This window comes from Tenrec ecaudatus, chromosome 2 (assembly GCF_050624435.1).
Source record: "Tenrec ecaudatus isolate mTenEca1 chromosome 2, mTenEca1.hap1, whole genome shotgun sequence".
Lineage (NCBI taxonomy): Eukaryota > Metazoa > Chordata > Mammalia > Afrosoricida > Tenrecidae > Tenrec > Tenrec ecaudatus.
In genome coordinates, this window is record NC_134531.1 from 49989748 (window position 1) to 50002338 (window position 12591).

Consider the following 12591-nt stretch of genomic DNA (forward strand, 5'->3'; position numbering starts at 1 on the left):
GCAACCCTACAAGGCAGAGGAGAACTGCCCCGGAGGGTGTCGGAGACCTGTGGTACAGCTCCACGTGTGTCGCACTGTGCCATGGGCACATTAAAAACGCAGCTCCCTCAAGCATGCTCCTCAAACATTCTCTATATCTCAGTTCACAGCACCGGCCAACAGCTGCCCCAGCCCCACCCCAACCTCAGAGAACCTTATTCCTGACCCTACTCTCATCTCCCGACGCGGCGCCCAAAGACCAGGTAGAGAGACAAACTTGATCACTTTCACCACCTGTTTTCTCTTTCTTCTTCTTTTAAATCCAGCTCTCTCTCTCTCTCTCTCTCTCTCTCTCTCTCTCTCTCTCTCTCTCACACACACACACACACACACACACACATCTGGACCTAAAACGACACACACACACACACACACACACATCTGGACCTAAAACGACCGGTCAGGGAATACTTTAATGACCCCCCACCATCTTCATGTGGTGGGGGGACTATTACAATGACATGGCAAAGTGAAATTGTACAGGTAATGGAGGTGATCACACAGAAAACTTGATGCTCAATCTGTCCCTCCCTAATATATATATTTTTTCCATCCATAACTTCCATACCCGTCCCATGCAAACCCTCCAGTACAATCACACTGACTTCCTCCCCACTACAAAGCTTGGCTATTCCTGCCTTTGTCAGACCTCACCCCTCCTCCTAATCACATTTCCACTCCGAAGCTGACCAGGTCCGGGGCTTCCTGTGTTTCAACAACCCTGGCTTGACCATCGTGCCCTTATTCTTTGTACTCACTCTGATTTGGCAATGTATCACATGCCCCCTATTCAGTTTGGTCCTGGGCTGCTATTTAAAACTCTGTGAGACGGTGGTTCCACTTGTCTGTGTTTATTTCGCCCCAGAAGGTCGCAAGGGCTTTGAGGTCAAGGTGCATGTCATGGACTTCTGGGTATCTCTGCTGCTGCTGCTACTGGTAGGTGTCACAGGGTCCATTTCAACTCATTACAAACCCATATGGTAGAGTATATTTTTCTATGCTGTTATTTTTCTGGAAGCAAATTACTCGTTCTCTCTCCGGAGGAAATATCGAGTGAGCTCAATTGCCAACCTCTCAGCCCACAACCACTCTGGCACTGGGACTCACCTGGTATCTTCGTTGCCTAGCAAAGGGCCGTGTGCAGAAAATGTTTGCTAAATGACCATCAGTGCATACAAATAAAATCAAGAGATGAACACTAAAATGATCTCCCCTACATTAGAAGTGAGCCGAGTTAAAAATACAAGTAGGTCTGACCATCGATGGGTACAAACAAACTCTGGACCATCCTCTGAACGTTAAGGAAATCTTGCGGGTCTGAACGTGGGAGGAGCAGCAACTGGAACTGGCAGAAAGTAAGGAATCCCTGAGCCCCTCGCCCTGGAACAGCGTTTCAACTGGAAGCTCAAACCATTCCTGGAGATCACCTTTCAATCACATGACAAATTGGCTCCTAAAATCAATAATATGACCTGAGAGCACTGTGTTCCTGTAAATAACCATCTAACTATAAGCCAATGGTAAACATTTATCCCAGACCAGAGATGAGAAGGCAAGTGGGGGGGGGGGGGGGGGTTGGGCAGGAAGCTAGATATCATGGAAACAGAACAATCAGAATGGATCTGGGAATACTGACACATTGTGAAAAAAAATGTAACCAGTGTCACGGAACAATATGTAGAGATGATAATGTTACATGAGAATCTAATCTGGTGTGCAAAAGTTCACCAACAGCCTAACAGGACGCAGTAAAAACCTGAAAATGCTGGAACTTGCAGGAAAGAAAACCTCAAATCTTTTTCACTGAAACAAAGCATAGAAAAGTGGTAAGATAAGACGACTCCTTGTCAAAGGGGGAAAGACTGGGGTGGGGATAGGGTACGGAGTCCTGTACAATTCTGGTTCCAACGCTTCACTGCTCAGAAGAAAATGCACTGGGGCAAATATCATATAGCTTAAAAATGACTGAAATCGTCAGTATTTTAACAAGTTTTCTCTTTTCAAAGCATGCGTTTTGGGTTGAGATAATATTGCCCCTAAGATGGGAAGAAAAAGGATCTCGGGTAGAAAAGAACCCGTATTTTGTGGTTTCTATTAAATACAGCTCCAGGCACATTTCAGGGAGCCGGGGAGGCAGAGAGGACACACGGTGCTGCTAACCACGCGGAGCCTGTGCGTGACAAAGAGGCAGATGTGCCAACAGAAGCCAGATACACCGCACGGTTTAAAGTCAAGCAAGATGCCTGTCAGGGTTTCCCCCTATCACCATCTGTATTTAATCTGGATGCTGAGCAAGTCATTGGAGAAACAGGATTAGATGAAGAATGAGGCAAGAGGCTTATTACCAACCTGCGAAGTGCAGATGACACAACCTTGCACAATGAAAGGAAGGAGGCCTTGAGAAATAGAGAAAAGACCGAAGTTGTCAAGGATTTCACCGTGCATGGATCCACAGTCAGTGCTCCAAGGATTTCACCGTGCATGGATCCATAGTCAATGCTTCAAGGATTTCACCGTGCATGGATCCACAGTCAGTGCTCCAAGGATTTCACCGTGCATAGATCCACAATCAGTGCTCCAAGGATTTCACCGTGCATGGATCCATAGTCAATGCTTCAAGGATTTCACCGTGCATGGATCCACAGTCAATGCTTCAAGGATTTCACCGTGCATAGATCCACAGTCAGTGCTCCAAGGATTTCACCATGCATAGATCCACAGTCAGTGTTTCAAGGATTTCACCGTGCATGGATCCAATCAGTGCTCCAAGGATTTCACTGTGCATGGATCCACAGTCAATGCTTCAAGGTTTTCACCATGCATGGATCCACAGTCAGTGCTCCAAGGATTTCACCACGCATGGATCCACAGTCAATGCTTCAAGGATTTCACCGTGCATAGATCCAGTCAGTGCTCCAAGGATTTCACCGTGCATGGATCCACAGTCAGTGCTCCAAGGATTTCACCGTGCATGGATCCAGTCAATGCTCGTGGATGCAGCAGCCAAGAGATCAAGCAATGGCCGGCACTGGGTAAATCTGCTACACAAGACCTCGCTAAAGTGTTGAAAAGCAAAAGTGTTACTGTGAGGACTTAGGGGCGACAGACCCAAGCCATGGTATGGTCCACTGCCTCGTACGCATTGTGAAAGTTGGGTCCTGAATAAGGAAGACCAAAGAAAAACAAATGCATTTGAAAGTATGTTGTTGGCAAAGAATACTCAAAGTACCGGGCACTGCCAAAAGAACAAACAAATCTGCTTTGGAAGAAGTTCAGCCAGCATCCTTTAGAGGCAAGGATGGCCAGACTTCGTCTCAAGTACTTTAGACATCTCAGGAGAGAGCAATCCCTGCACGACATCGTGCATGCTAAAGTAGCGGAGCAGCGGAAAAGAGGCATCAACAAGATGGACAGACATAATGGCTACAGGCATGGGTTCAAACATGAGAACTGGAACTGGGCATGTGGATGGCACAGGACCGGGCTTAGCCGTGGGGTCGCCATGCATCAACCACCCCCACAAGGTCAGCAGCTTGAATGTACCAGCAAGTCTATGGCCAGGGGAAGAGATGGCGGGGAGGAGAATTCTCTGCTCCTCTAAAGATTTAGAGCCTCGGGTACCCAAGGGGCAGTCTACTGTGTCCCACAGGGCCCTGGTGAGTAGAAATCATCAGGTCTCGAAGGCAGTTGACAGGCACACACATTAAGCGATACGCAGTACAGCAATGGTATTAAAATACATGGGAGGAGGGCGGGCAACCGAGGACCGTTATCAGCATTAGGGGCAGTGGCTGTGAGGAGAATGAACGAACCGTTGAGAAACGCCTTTGCAGATGGACTTGCTGCTAAATTTGTTACTTATTTGCAATACCTGATCCGCATTCAAAACCCATGCCAAACACACATGGGCAGAAACTGCTGGCGCTGTGTGGCTAGGTGACCTCAGGACAGTCGCAATTCACAGCAACCCTGTGAAGAGCTGAAGGCAACACGGGCCAGGCCTGCGCCTGCCCGCGCAAGGTGATGCTCCTTTGCCGGTAGTCTGTTTTCCCAGATGTGGATCGCCCTGTCCTCGCTATTCTATCCTAGTCTGGAAGCTCCACGACTCCCCGCCACCATGGGGGATCCTGCTGGTTTTGGAAATAGCTTCCAGCATCCCAGCAACAGGCAGACACCACCACAAACTAGCCCAGGAGATAACTTGATGCAAATGGAAATGCCCACTTGGCTTCACTGGCTCTAAAATGCCCCCCCCCTCAGATGCTATGAAATATTATTGTTTTGCAGTCTTTTGTTCTCTTCTCTGCCAGCCGCTAAAAGAAAGGCACCCCTGGGTGGACTTAAGATGAAAACAAAATCCTCTCAAAGGTCACATGGAAATTAAGGAAGTTGGGTTGCTGGGGTTGGTTTCTTTTCAAGGAAACATTTTTTTTAATATATCATAAAATATGTGTGAGAAAGTAGCTAGGACTGAATAACGATTGAATACTTATTTATATCTGTTTCCTGTGTAGCTTTTTGAAAAAGTTCAGCCCTGTGTTTTCCAGTCTGTTTTGGATAAGGCTTCCCAGAAGAACCTTGATGTGGGGTCCACAGGCAGGGAGGACCCCAGAAGGACATCCTGTGACTCACACCCTAGGACCCCGACGTCTGCGAACCTCCACTCCAAAACAACAACAACCGAAAAAGCACAGTCCCATTTCCTCTGTTTTGAAGTGCCAAGACACAAAGGAGGGGAGGAAAGAAAGGAAGCTTTTAAAAGTATTTTAGAAACAACAAGCAGTTGTGGGGTAGCACTGAAGGACGTTTTTAGGTAGTTCTAGGTTTTGCTGTTGTCATCGTTTTATTTGTTTAAATAAGCCTTAAATTCCTCTCCACAATCTGAAAATAGGATTACCTGAAGACTATGGGAGACAAGATCACACATTAAAGACTGATTTGGGTGAGCATACAACACCAAGCAGTGATACACAAATCAACTGCCTAATGTTTGCCGGGTCGGGCAAACGGGCACATGAAGACCTTAGATCAGCAGTTCTCAACCTGTGGGTCGAACGCCCCTTTCACAGGGGTCGCCCGATTCAGAACAGTAGCAAAATGACAGTTATGAAGTAGCAACGAAAATCATTTTATGGTTGGGGGGTTGCCACAACAGAGCTGGATTAAAGGGTGGCGGCAGTAGGAAAGTTGAGAGCCAGTGTGATCAAGGAACTGCTAAGAGAACTAACTACACGGAGTGATTTTCTTGTTTGGTTGCTTATCATTTCCCTTTGGGTTTTTGTCCTCCCATATTCCAGCCTGTTGGATCAATTAAAAATAAAATAAAACTTATCTCGATGATATCTGGAAACGCTATTATTAGCAATTAGCTTATTGATGGAAAGAATCAAACCTGCGCTGGATTTCTGTGTAGATGCCGTCGCTCTTGTATTGTTTTTGAACTCAGACGGACATAGCTTTGGTGGCATGTCAGTCTGTTTCCACCTCTTTCCTCTCCACTGCAAATACCAAATAAAAGTTGCTTCCCTAGCTGCTTTTACTCTGTGCTAATTGCCCCTCAGGACACTTCCAAAGCAGTAAGCACAATAGCTAGCTACGCGTGCGTGGAGTCCATTTGCCAATCACTGATCAAAGCACCCTAAGGAGCCCGGTAGTCGAGTGGGTTACACGTGGGACTGCTACTGACCACTCAGCAGCAGAAAGATGAGGCTTTCTACTCCCATAAAGATTGACAGCCTCAGAAACCCACAGGGGCGGTTCTCCTCTGCCCCACCCCCCCACCCTGCCCCCAAAGTCCCTATGAGGCAGAATCCACCTGATGGCAGTGAGTTTTCTTATCATACAAATGAAGACACTGAGGCAGAGAGAAAGCAACTCACTGTGTTGAACTACTTACTACCTTGGGAGAAGCTGAGACTCACACCCAGAACGACAAACCCAGAGCCCATGCTCTGTACCACAAAGCCACCCTCTCCATGCGCGTCCTGTCTTGCACTTGGTCCTCTGGAATGACCAACGTCCATGCAGCAGGCTGCGTGGGTCTCTGTGCTGTCCCACTGACCACACTCCTCACAGCTCAGCGCCCTCAGCAGCGCCTGCAGGCTGCCTGCCCTGGGCCCCAACACCACCTTCCGGCACCTTGTCCAGACCACTAGCTCAGCATCTATTACATTATCTTGAAATGGTTTCTGCATCGGCTGTCCTATCTGCCCAGGAACTTGTTCTCATTCACCCTAGCATAGTTCCTGTTCCTTAGGACATGCCGAAGGACATTAGAAGCAAACCCTCGGTGACAAGCACAGGAGGAGGCCCGACAGTTGACGGGATTAAGAACTGTCTAGAGGAGACTTCGCTGGAGCCAGCACTCTGCGTGGGCTCTAGCTATCCACGCAGCATTTCTTAATAAACAGGAGCCCTCCCTTCGCAGGAGTTTCGCTCCCTCATGTGGAAGGTCTTGCCCATCACCAGTGTTCTGGCCACGTCCACTGCTAACGCATTCGTCAGGAAACATAAGAGGACATGCCCTGTTGCCTTCGGGACACTCAACCCCACTGGCAGGCTTTCCAAGGATGTATCATGTCATGAAAACTGAAGCATGCTGTAATCATAAACTTCACAGACTGCTCGTACAGAGCGCGCCCACACAGGCCTTGCTCTGACAGGTAAGAAGCCGCAGCCCAAGGAGCCTGGATCCAGGCAGCTCGTTACTTGCAACACCCAGAAGAAACTGTTCCTTCCTTGACTCCAGCCAAGATATCACTTATGTAATTACGGGGGGGGGGGCACATTTTATATGCCTATGTGGGGCCCTCACCAGTCAAGAAAAAAAACAGCCAAACCAGAACCAGGCAATGTGAAAGACAATGGAGTTTTTTTTTAAGGGAAAAAAAAGTTTTGTCATTTCAAAGAGTTTCCACCCTCAGAGAAGCAAAATGAAGACAAAAGAGATGAAAAAGAAAAAAAGTCAAATCTACTCCAGAAAGCTTATGCAGTGGGTATAAGCAGTCAGATGATCAGAGGAAAGATAAATACTAATCTCATTTTTTGCCCTAAATAGCATTTGGGGGTATAAAACAAATTTAATAACCCTGCTTGGAGAAAGAGACTTCAATGTTTCCTTTCACAAATCTTGCCCTGCAGGGATCAGCACGCAGGATGGATGGAGATGGGAAACCCACAGGGGGGACTGGCTGGCTGGCTGACTGGCCAGGCGTAGGGAGGGAGAAAGAAGAGAGCGCCTGACAGCTGGGGTCGCAATCAAAGTCTGAAACAAGGGGTGCCTGAACAGAGAACCGACATGCTCGCTCAACTTTCACCCAAATCACATGAACGTGTCTAAAAATAAAATCCTTTCAAAAAAGCATCCCCCCAACCTATCCATTCTTCCTCTATATAATTTCCTTTAATAACTCTCATTCCTTATCCATTCTTAAAGTCAGGTTCTTAATCCATCTTCTTCAGTCTTAATTACCAAAAATTCCCACCGGCCCTGCCGAGAAGAGAGAGAGTGTGTCAGAGAGACAAAGAGACAGAGAGAGAGACTGACTGGGTATATGGACTTCTGGTTTCCAGGTCAGCATACAAAGAGCTGGAAAGTCATGACTCCCGCCCTTCACTCTATGGAAAAACCAAAGACCAGCAATTTTTCTTAAGTTGCAGCAGCAAATGGAGATCACACGGCAAAGTGCTACCTGGAGCAAACTGGGGAGAGAGTAGGGTGGATACAAAGAGCCCAGCTTTCTAGGAGCAGAAACGCACCACTGGGCCCAGCGTGGGTTAGGAATATTTACAGAGAAACTAAGCAAGACACTATATGAATATGGGTTTTACGTATACAGTATCAGCCCCTCTCATCCTGAAAACACCCAAACAGAGGTAGGCTTTTTTCTGCTTTTTCTAGAACACTAAGGTTAAGAGGAACTAATTTTCCAGAAGAAATAGTAAGTAGTGGAACTCAAGAAATCTTTTGTTCTGGACCACACAAATGAATGAGTCAAGTGAGTCCAGAAACCAAATCTCTATCATTAACACCTCAGAACATTTTTCTTTATTCTTCCCCCATACACCAGGAGCTCTAAACCCATTCCATCTCCTGATTTCAATCTTGGTTACAATATCATCCTCCAGCTCCAAGTCTAAACACTGGGCCTTCTCTCTAAACCATGCCTTCCCCTTCGGCTCTGCTGAGTCTAGTCCTCAACCTTGCTCAGATCCACCCATCTACCGTTTCTTAGTTCAAACCCATGTTCTCCAAGTTGGGCACTACCACTCCCCACCCCCGGGAGGGGCCTATACTTTATCCTGGATTGTGGGATATAGTACAAGTTTTTAACTGTTTGGGGGACACTGGGAAATTTTTTTCTGAAAGGGAGGTTGTAGGACAAATAAATTTGGGCGTCTATGGTTTAGACCCTCATTTCACCTCATGTGGACTATATGAGGAACCCCCATCAGCCAGAGAAGGCATTGTTAGCTTGAGAGAGACACCAGCTCTACAAAGAACCCCACTGCATTAAGACCACACTGAAAAACACAAAATACCATATATTCTCGAGTATAAGCCGAACCGACTATCAGCCGAGGCATCTAATGTTACCACAAAAACTGCATTAAAAAAGTGCTGGAAAACTCGGCTTATACACAAGTATGTACAGTACCTTCAGTCAATGGTCTGTATTGGGGCATGAGATCTCCTTTAACAAAATACTTTGCTGACTGTGTGTGAGTGTGTGTGTGTGTGTGTGCACGCACGCGCATCTCACATTGTGATAGATGTTGGTCTGGTATTTAAATAAGCTAGCACTATGAGAGGTTACTGCAAAGCGGTCATGGAAAAATTCCATTATCTTTTCATTCCATTTTGTCAGAAACTTTGTGAAGCACCCTGGGGAAAAGTAATGGAAAGAATATGCAGTGATAACAAAAGAAAAACTCAATTGCAACATAGTAAAAATTACTCACTTCCCTTCCACTCCTAATATTATTATAGAAATTTTAATTGCCTAAAAACTTTCCCTAGAAAAGAACCAAGCATATAACTTTTTACTGACTAGACAAATTATGCTCAACCTCCTCCCATGTACATTATCTACAGCATTACTAGAATAACCTCTTAAACACTGAGAAGCACGTTCTGCCTGAAAAGTATTCCGTGATTCTTACCCCTTCAGAAGATCGTTTACGTTCTGGAGGGGGCAGACACACAACAGGCCCTTGCTGCAATGATGGACGGGCCGCCTCATCGCCACCCTGATAGCTTTTCTGATCCTGCCTTTTCTCTTCCCACTCCCGCCAGCTGGACCAGCTCCCCTCCCTCCTGGGGAAAGCAAAACCTCCCAGCTCCCTCTCGTTACTTCCATGGCGCCTGGTACAAGCCTGGCCTTAGTCCTTAGTACCTTAACTTTTCACTGGTCACTGGTGGCTTGCCCACCTAGCCATGACTTTCACTATTCCTTTTGCTGTTTTCACAGCTACCGTCAAATACGCTTAATCTCAAACCCACAGCAACTCCGTGTGTCTGTTATAAATACTTCCTCTTCTAACTGAAGCTACTGCACTCTGGAAGCAACCTACTGTGTCAGTAGAAAGAAAGAAAAAGTCACAAGATGAGTTCAAGAAATGAGAAAAGCTTTGTTTTGTTTTCAAAGACCGGTTCCCATCTTATGACACAAGGGAAACTCCTTACAATGAGCAACAGGAGAACAGACCATTTGCTGTCACCCCCAGCCACCCACTCTTCCCCTCCCACCACACCTACCTCCCACGCTGGCCTCTCTTCCCCTGGCTTGCTCTAGTCCAGCTACGTGTGGCCTCCTGCCTGCCTGCACCCCCTCAACAGATGTGCTCCCACTTCGGAGCACCGCATTGCTGCTCCTGTGTACTGTGTTAGTCTGGGTACTTTAGATACAGAGAGCCACAGAATCTCATGTATAAGAGAGAACTTGATATAAAGGTTAAGTGCACATCAAGAAAACATCCCAACCCAGCGCTGCCAAAGCCCACAAGTCCAACACTAACTCATTAACCCATATGTCTGACACCAATCCACAAAGTCCTCCTCCATCTCACAAAACACACACTATGATGCCAACTGCAGGAGGAACACTGAATCAGTGAATGTGTAAGCATCTTAGCGCTGGCAGGGGTCTCCACGCGGCTGCTCCAGCACCCAGGGCTGCATAGTGGTAGGTCCATGCGGCTTCTCCTTGGAGATTTCTTGCAGGAAGTGAGCCTTGCCAGCTGAAGCAGGGCACTGGCTTAAGGCAGCTGTGCCCTGGTCCGACCACAAAGCAAGAGACCCGGGAACTTGAAAGGCGAAGCTAACCGAGCCATTTATCTCTCCGCCCTTCAATTAACCCCACGTTTATTGGCCAGGAAGGCACAATAAACATTAACTATCTCATCTACCTAAGAACATCCTGCTATTGTCTGCGTGGCCTTCTCCCACCCCTTCATCTTCTCTGAAGAGTAGAGAGAATAATGGAAAGGGTTTTGAATGACTGGTTCAAACAGTATGTGACACATAGTAGGACTCTGTAAATATTTGTTGAACTCCTCAAAAGCAACGGGTTTTCCTTGCTTATCTCTTGAATTGGTAGTGCTTTGAACTGGTTGGTAACTGTAACTTAAAACTGCTCAAAGGAAACAAATCATGAAAATAGTTAACTCACACCTGGAGTCAGAATGTGTAGAAAAAGCCAAGTCTAGAGCATCGGGGATTTGGCTATCCTTACAGAATCCTCAAATCTACTGCTCTAGAGTCAATTCCAATTCATCGTGACCCTGCTTAGGGTTTCTGAAGCTGTAGTCTTATCTTTCTCCCTTAAAAGCAGCTGCTTGGTTTGAACTGCCAGCTTCAAGGTTAGCCATGCAATGCTTACCCACAGCACCAACAGGGCATCTTACTGAATGGATGGATGAATGATGGAAAAGGAGTCAGTGAATGAGATGGAGGATGAGCACAAAGAATTAGGAGAATTCTCGGTGACAGTAATACTTGGAAGCTAAAGAAGAAATGCTCAGCTGTGCCAAAAGTTGGCAAACAGGATGAGGGACTAGATATGGCTAGAAGACCAGCCTACCAGGAATGGTGCAGCCATTGTCCAGTTAAAGTGGGCTGAAAGAATCTGTGGAGGTGGAGCTGGGAGTGGACTCCATTTTTAGGAAGTCTGCTTTCTGGAGCTCTGGTAGCACGTTAGCTTAGGCAGTGGGCTTCCAACCACAGGCTGGCAGTCCAAAGCCACCAGGCACTCCGTGAGAGGAAGATGAAGCTGTTTGCTCCGTATCAGATTCACAGTCCTGGAGACCCTTCTATAGGATTCAGGGCTGCTTTGATGGCAGGAGTTTGGGGTGGTTTTAAGAGGACCTCTGAGGGCACAGCGGCTAATCACGGGGCTACTGACCGAAAGGTCTATAGTTTAAACCCACCAGCTGCTCCATGGAGAAAAATGGATGGTCTGCTTCCATACAGATGGCGGCGCTGGAAGTCTTGTGGGGGCAGTTCTACTCTGTTGAACTGGCTTGGCAGCACTGTGTTTGGGTTATTTAAAGGTAAAGGAGAAAGCAGAGGTAGAAAATTAGAGGTATATTCAAGGTATGAGGAAGTAGAGATAACATAATGAGAAAGTTTGAAGAGGGACCAACCAAAAAGAATGCAGTTAAAGGAGAAATGAAGCTGACTAGGGAGTGTTGACGAAAGAGACACCAGGAGACAGAGGTGGGCACATGGGTGTGTGAGAAAGTGCCAAAGAGATATAAGGTGACAGGTGCCGGGGCAGCACCATGCAGGCCGCAGCCCCTCTCCACTGGGCACCTGCTCCAGGACTACTGCGGATGCTGCAAGTGGACACATCAGGTGTGTGGGATCACCATGTGCATCTGACGGAAACAGTCGACTCCCCAAAGTAAAACAAACTCTAGGGGGAGGGGGGGTGCACGTCCTAACAGCACGCCAGGTTTCACTGCGTTGCACATAGTCTGACTTCAAATATTTCCCCTCAAATGCTGTGTTCAAACAAACCACAATTTCTTCTGGTTCGCTCAGCATGGCTCAAAACTCTACAGAAAGCATGAGCACTGCCAGTTTACACAGACGTGGAGGAAGCTGACTCACTTAAAACTCCCTCCCAGTGTGGGCAAGAAGCAAAGAGAAGACAACAAACAATGATGTAAGGCTTGAATTATTGCCTCATGCTTTTTTATGATAAAACACACACTTCAAACATTCCTGGGGTGGCCAGAACCCTCTCAGGCAAGCTCTGAAGTGAAGCACAGAAAGATAGGCATCTGTAGGCTCCTGGCAGCCATGGAGGCTGTTTGGTCAATTACCTCATGCTTGTTTGTTGAATGGATGCTTTTCCACAGACATAATCAAATGAAAGAGAGCCAGTGGATTTTATCCCTTTTGTTATTTTAGTGGCTGAAAATAAACCCTGCTCAATACTGAGAGTCTGTGACGTGATGCTTTCTTTGCTGGAAAGCAACAGGTAGCCTGTGTGGTGTGCGGTCCCCAGAGGTAGGGTGACAGGGCACCACGGAGAACTCCGAGTATCA

The 12591-nt window shown here is 47.0% G+C and overlaps 1 protein-coding gene across 3 annotated transcripts in view; it reads right to left on the bottom strand.

Annotated features, from left to right (window-relative positions):
• The window catches only part of ARL15 (ARF like GTPase 15), a 495300-nt gene that overhangs the window by 413667 nt on the left and 69042 nt on the right, over positions 1-12591 (bottom strand). The gene's annotated exons all lie outside the window — the stretch shown is intronic.